A 5,321-nucleotide genomic window follows, 5' to 3' on the forward strand; every position below is an offset into this window, starting at 1 on the left:
AGCTGCAGGGATTCCCCGGGATTATGCCCGATTTCTTGCTCTCTCCTCTGATTACCTCCTCCTTTTGTTCCCTAAAATGTCTAGGTTTGTTCAATCAATTTTAAGTTGCCCTAAATACAGACACCTTGGCTGGAGAGGGTCCCAGGTTTGTGAACAGAACGATACGCAGTGCATTTTGGGAACCACTGCGATTCTCCTTTGCAAGTCGAAGGGGAAATCATAACTCGAATGATGAAACATGGTGTGTGTGTGTGTGTATGTGTGTGTTTGTGTGTGTGCACGCGCGCGTTTTATATTATGTTGCATAATCATAGTGGATCAACTAAAGTAAAACAAAAATGCTTCCTTTTCCAAAGCAAATAATCAAATTGTTGTACACTCAGTTTCCTTATGCCTAAAGCGGAAACAGACACAATGGAGAATATGCTAAAATATTGTCTGACGGTGAGGTGCAAAGGTGCAATGGCCGCAGTAACGAGAAAGTATCTTGAGGCCGAAAAACGATGCAGGCAACTCCAGAGCGTATAGTACAATTTATAATGGGGTTATTTACTCACAGGATGTAGGGTCGGAGAAGACAGACGCCCCAGCGGTCTGCACAGATAGTCCCCGCTAACAGACCCGTTACAGCAGGGGTCCCCAATGCTGGTACCGGTCCGCGGCCTGTTAGGAACCGGACCACACAGCAGGAGGTGAAGGGGGATTTGCAAGTACCGGGAAGGCCCCAGCTGAGCCTCATTGCTTGAGAAACGTGATTTTCCCTCCTGGATGTACCTGCGCTTTCTTCCGGTTCTCTGTTTCCGCGGGCGGATTCCCGGGTAAATAGACTCGAACCCATTTTCTAAGTCGTCTGTTTCCGCGGACTCCAAGCCCCGGGACACCTGCGCTCCGTGGAGCAGCTTACAGGTGGCGCCGTTAGATCACCATTGGTCCACAGTCCCGCTCTTTGTCCTATTTGCTGATACGGCTACTGCAAACGGCATCCCAAAATGCAGTTATTTCCAATCATTAAGGTGGCCGAGGAAGGGACGACGTCCTGCAGGGGCGGGGAATTAGCTCAAATGGTAGAGCGCTCGCTTAGCATGCGAGAGGTAGCGGGATCGATGCCCGCATTCTCCAGCTTTTTATTTTTATTTTTTTTTAATGGACGTCTTCCCTTTGGTTTTTATTCCTATTCTCTTATAAATACTTTGCTGAAACGTTCTCAGTTAACACCGAGGGCCCATCTTATAACAGAGACGGCCATGCGGTCATGATTCACGCACTGGGGCTCATCACATAAGCTCCAGTCGGGAACAGGGTAAGCGATGCTGAACCTTGGGGTTTCTCTCACGCTTTGCAGATTTCAGTAACAGCTGTGAAGCATGGGAAGGAAGGCGCAGATGTTGCCAGGCACAAAATCCTCAGACAACGCTGACTTTGATGTAATATCTTCGTAGCTGAGGACTCTACCATTGATATTCGGGATCACATTTCTGAGACAGGGCAGAAGTGGGATTGAGAATGTATTTCATGAGATTGGCACCAAATCAGCAAATGCTTTCCATTGTTAAGAGAGCTCCACCTTTTCATCCCCGACGCAGGTAGGAAACGATATCCATCTTCCCCTTGCTTATTCGTTCTTCTTCTAAAGTGTTGCTTCTCTTGCGTGCTCCTCAAAGCCTTGCAGCGCATTAAAATCTCCTGGGAGCCTTTCCAACTCCCCACGCGGGGGTCCCCGCTGCGAAGAGACCGGAGCAGCGGCAGCTCTGACACCCAGCTTTTCTCAGCCGGGTGGAGAACCACCGTCACTTAATTAAAGGGGACGGGGCTTGTGCGGCGGAACTCTGTCCCCCACCGCGGGGCGTTGAGCGTCACCTGGAAAAATCCTCCCGGCGACGCCGGACGCGGCCCGGCAGGGGGCGCGCGTGCCCCACCAGTCCCGGCCTGGCGCGTGCGCTCGGCCCGCCTCCCCCGGCTCGGGTCCTCGGCCGGTGGACCTTCGTCCCGCCCGGCGGGCCCCCCGGATCCGCCCCGCCCGGTTCGGGCTCCGGACTTGTCTGCGGGGCCGGCTCTGTGTGCACCGTGGGGCCGAAGTCTGGTCGCGCGTAGCAGTCGAGGTTACGGAGAATAACGATTAAAGAACGGATTCGCTGCACGATGCGGAGAGTCTTAAATAGATGCCAATCGAGAGAGGACATACAGAGCTGAGATGGACATTTTTTTAAGGTGGGGTTGAAAAAAGACTCAAAAGTCAGGTTCCTTCGAGCCGGATTCGAACCAGCGACCTAAGGATGCCCCTTTGGTTTTTATTCCTATTCTCTTATAAATACTTTGCTGAAACGTTCTCAGTTAACACCGAGGGCCCATCTTATAACAGAGACGGCCATGCGGTCATGATTCACGCACTGGGGCTCATCACATAAGCTCCAGTCGGGAACAGGGTAAGCGATGCTGAACCTTGGGGTTTCTCTCACGCTTTGCAGATTTCAGTAACAGCTGTGAAGCATGGGAAGGAAGGCGCAGATGTTGCCAGGCACAAAATCCTCAGACAACGCTGACTTTGATGTAATATCTTCGTAGCTGAGGACTCTACCATTGATATTCGGGATCACATTTCTGAGACAGGGCAGAAGTGGGATTGAGAATGTATTTCATGAGATTGGCACCAAATCAGCAAATGCTTTCCATTGTTAAGAGAGCTCCACCTTTTCATCCCCGACGCAGGTAGGAAACGATATCCATCTTCCCCTTGCTTATTCGTTCTTCTTCTAAAGTGTTGCTTCTCTTGCGTGCTCCTCAAAGCCTTGCAGCGCATTAAAATCTCCTGGGAGCCTTTCCAACTCCCCACGCGGGGGTCCCCGCTGCGAAGAGACCGGAGCAGCGGCAGCTCTGACACCCAGCTTTTCTCAGCCGGGTGGAGAACCACCGTCACTTAATTAAAGGGGACGGGGCTTGTGCGGCGGAACTCTGTCCCCCACCGCGGGGCGTTGAGCGTCACCTGGAAAAATCCTCCCGGCGACGCCGGACGCGGCCCGGCAGGGGGCGCGCGTGCCCCACCAGTCCCGGCCTGGCGCGTGCGCTCGGCCCGCCTCCCCCGGCTCGGGTCCTCGGCCGGTGGACCTTCGTCCCGCCCGGCGGGCCGCCCGGATCCGCCCCGCCCGGTTCGGGCTCCGGACTTGTCTGCGGGGCCGGCTCTGTGTGCACCGTGGGGCCGAAGTCTGGTCGCGCGTAGCAGTCGAGGTTACGGAGAATAACGATTAAAGAACGGATTCGCTGCACGATGCGGAGAGTCTTAAATAGATGCCAATCGAGAGAGGACATACAGAGCTGAGATGGACATTTTTTTAAGGTGGGGTTGAAAAAAGACTCAAAAGTCAGGTTCCTTCGAGCCGGATTCGAACCAGCGACCTAAGGATGCCTGGGACCTTCCGCTACAGTCCTCCGCTCTACCAACTGAGCTATCGAAGGAAGCACAAGAGAGGGATCCCGTCCGCGGGTGCCGGCTCTGCCCAGGTCGCCTGCGTCCGTGCTGCTGACAGGTCGGCCGTGCCATCGCCACTTTGTAATCCAGAACCCCTTCAGAACGGACCCTGAAAGGTCCACTGCCCCGGGCCGAAGAGGAAACGCGAGCACCCACTGGTTCGCCAAAAGGAAACTGCAATGATAGGGTGAGGCAGACAGCAAATCATAGCAGACTAGGTATGTTAGAATTTAGCTTAAATAAGATGTCAAATGAGCCCTTCTTAAGAGTCACCGCGGCACGGGAACGCCGTCAGGTCCGTCTTTCTCTTCCTGCTCTTGAGTTGTCACTGGCGCACGACCCCCAAGCTGACTTACAGACCCCTCTGCTGGAAACCACCTGGCCAGGATGCCGCCAGGAGCTGAAAAGAATAGCATGGCTGAAGCTTACCTAAGAACTGACCGACACGGCCCACGACCCCGGCCCCTTACTCAGGATGACTTGTGCCTTTTGCTCTAAAACCCTTTGTCTGTGAAGCATCGGAGAGTGCGGGGTTTTCCACCGCAAGCTCTGCTGTGGAGCGCTGTACAATAAACGCCACTTTTTGTCACTGCAGCCCGGTGTCAGCATCCCCGGCCACTTTCAGCGCCGACTGGGCCACTCTGTCCTCGGTTACAGAGGCACAAGGAACTGATAAGCAGCGAGCAATGAGCTCCCTTTACTGTGATGGCTCCGCATATCGACAGGGTGTGAAGTACTTTAATCTGCGATTTTAACGGGGTGATTAACTGAAGGGGAGGAGAAGGAGGGAGAAAATAAGCCTAGCGTTAAACTTCAAAACCACACTAAATGTTTCCTGATTGACATTAGCTTGTTCTAATCTCAGTAAAAACCGTCGAGGGGGTGCTAAAACAATATTTTAAAAATTATCTAAAATAACACAGAAAGTAATGTCATTCAAATACTGGTTACTTTTGCAAATGAAAGCTTTTTTTGGGGTGACTGAAGCTCAAAATGGCTATTCCTCTCTTGTTAATGAAATCCGCCTGAGGTTATCTGATCACAGACCGAAGAAACGAAACAACAGGCGGGAGAGACGCGTTCCTGCCAGGGGGAGTGACGTTAACCCGCTCAGCTGACCCCGTCACCGGTGCTTCAGGAGTGCCCGGATCTAAACTCCCTCGTTCACACAGGTGAGGGACCTTTGTTTTGGAGTCTAAGGAGGTAGAAATCAAATTGATGAAAACGTCTGGGAAAGTAAGTTAAAAAGGATGCGCCCAACGTGGGGCTCGAACCCACGACCCTGAGATTAAGAGTCTCATGCTCTACCGACTGAGCTAGCCGGGCAGTCGAGACACGAGCCTCTCAAATACCCTATGAGAACGTCAACCGTCTTCTTGGACCGCCTGAAAAGAGGATTTTTTATTTCATCTGATTGCCTATTTTCATTTTATAGGTAAGATGACATGAAACTCAATATAAACATCCTCTGAAATTATTAGCATGCATGCCACCCACTTCGGCTACACCTTCTCTCTTCTCCCTATTCTCACCAACCTGTAGTGGAGACGACAAAATGTTTTCGGGACCCGAGAGTCGGAATCTCCGAATGCTATGAGTAACCCCAACTCTGGCACTCTCAGCGCTCCGGACCGGGTTGCCAACGTGGCTCCGCGCACAGTCCCGGGGACCCCGGTCCTGGATCCCAGACGCTACACACTGTGCCTTCTCTGCAGCCCATGGAGGCATCCCTCTCCTGTGTCCCTCTCCTGTCAACTCTCGGCCCTCCTGCCGCCCTATGTGGACGGGCCCTTAAGAAAATCTCTGTGGTTTTCTCCCTCCTCTCCGGGCTCCTTCTGCTGGTCTGTTGTCCTGCACT

The 5,321-nt window shown here is 52.8% G+C and overlaps 1 long non-coding RNA gene and 3 other non-coding genes across 4 annotated transcripts; 1 reads left to right on the forward strand and 3 right to left on the reverse strand.

Moving 5' to 3' along the window:
• Window positions 1-518: 518 nt before the first annotated feature.
• LOC111743875 lies at window positions 519-895 on the reverse strand. The gene is made up of 2 exons (XR_002781918.1): window positions 775-895; window positions 519-663 (listed from the first exon to the last, which is right to left on the reverse strand). It is a non-coding gene; the product is annotated as an uncharacterized LOC111743875 (long non-coding RNA).
• Window positions 896-1,046: 151 nt separating this feature from the next.
• On the forward strand, window positions 1,047-1,119 carry TRNAA-AGC. Its single transcript has one exon. It is a non-coding gene; the product is annotated as a tRNA-Ala (tRNA).
• A 2,243-nt stretch (window positions 1,120-3,362) lies between these two features.
• Window positions 3,363-3,450, reverse strand: TRNAY-GUA. Its single transcript is given in 2 exon segments — window positions 3,363-3,398; window positions 3,414-3,450. It is a non-coding gene; the product is annotated as a tRNA-Tyr (tRNA).
• Window positions 3,451-4,716: 1,266 nt separating this feature from the next.
• TRNAK-CUU lies at window positions 4,717-4,789 on the reverse strand. Its single transcript has one exon. It is a non-coding gene; the product is annotated as a tRNA-Lys (tRNA).
• Between the last annotated feature and the right edge of the window lie 532 nt (window positions 4,790-5,321).

The sequence above is a fragment of the Pteropus vampyrus genome, unplaced genomic scaffold (assembly GCF_000151845.1).
Source record: "Pteropus vampyrus isolate Shadow unplaced genomic scaffold, Pvam_2.0 Scaffold124, whole genome shotgun sequence".
Taxonomy (NCBI): domain Eukaryota; kingdom Metazoa; phylum Chordata; class Mammalia; order Chiroptera; family Pteropodidae; genus Pteropus; species Pteropus vampyrus.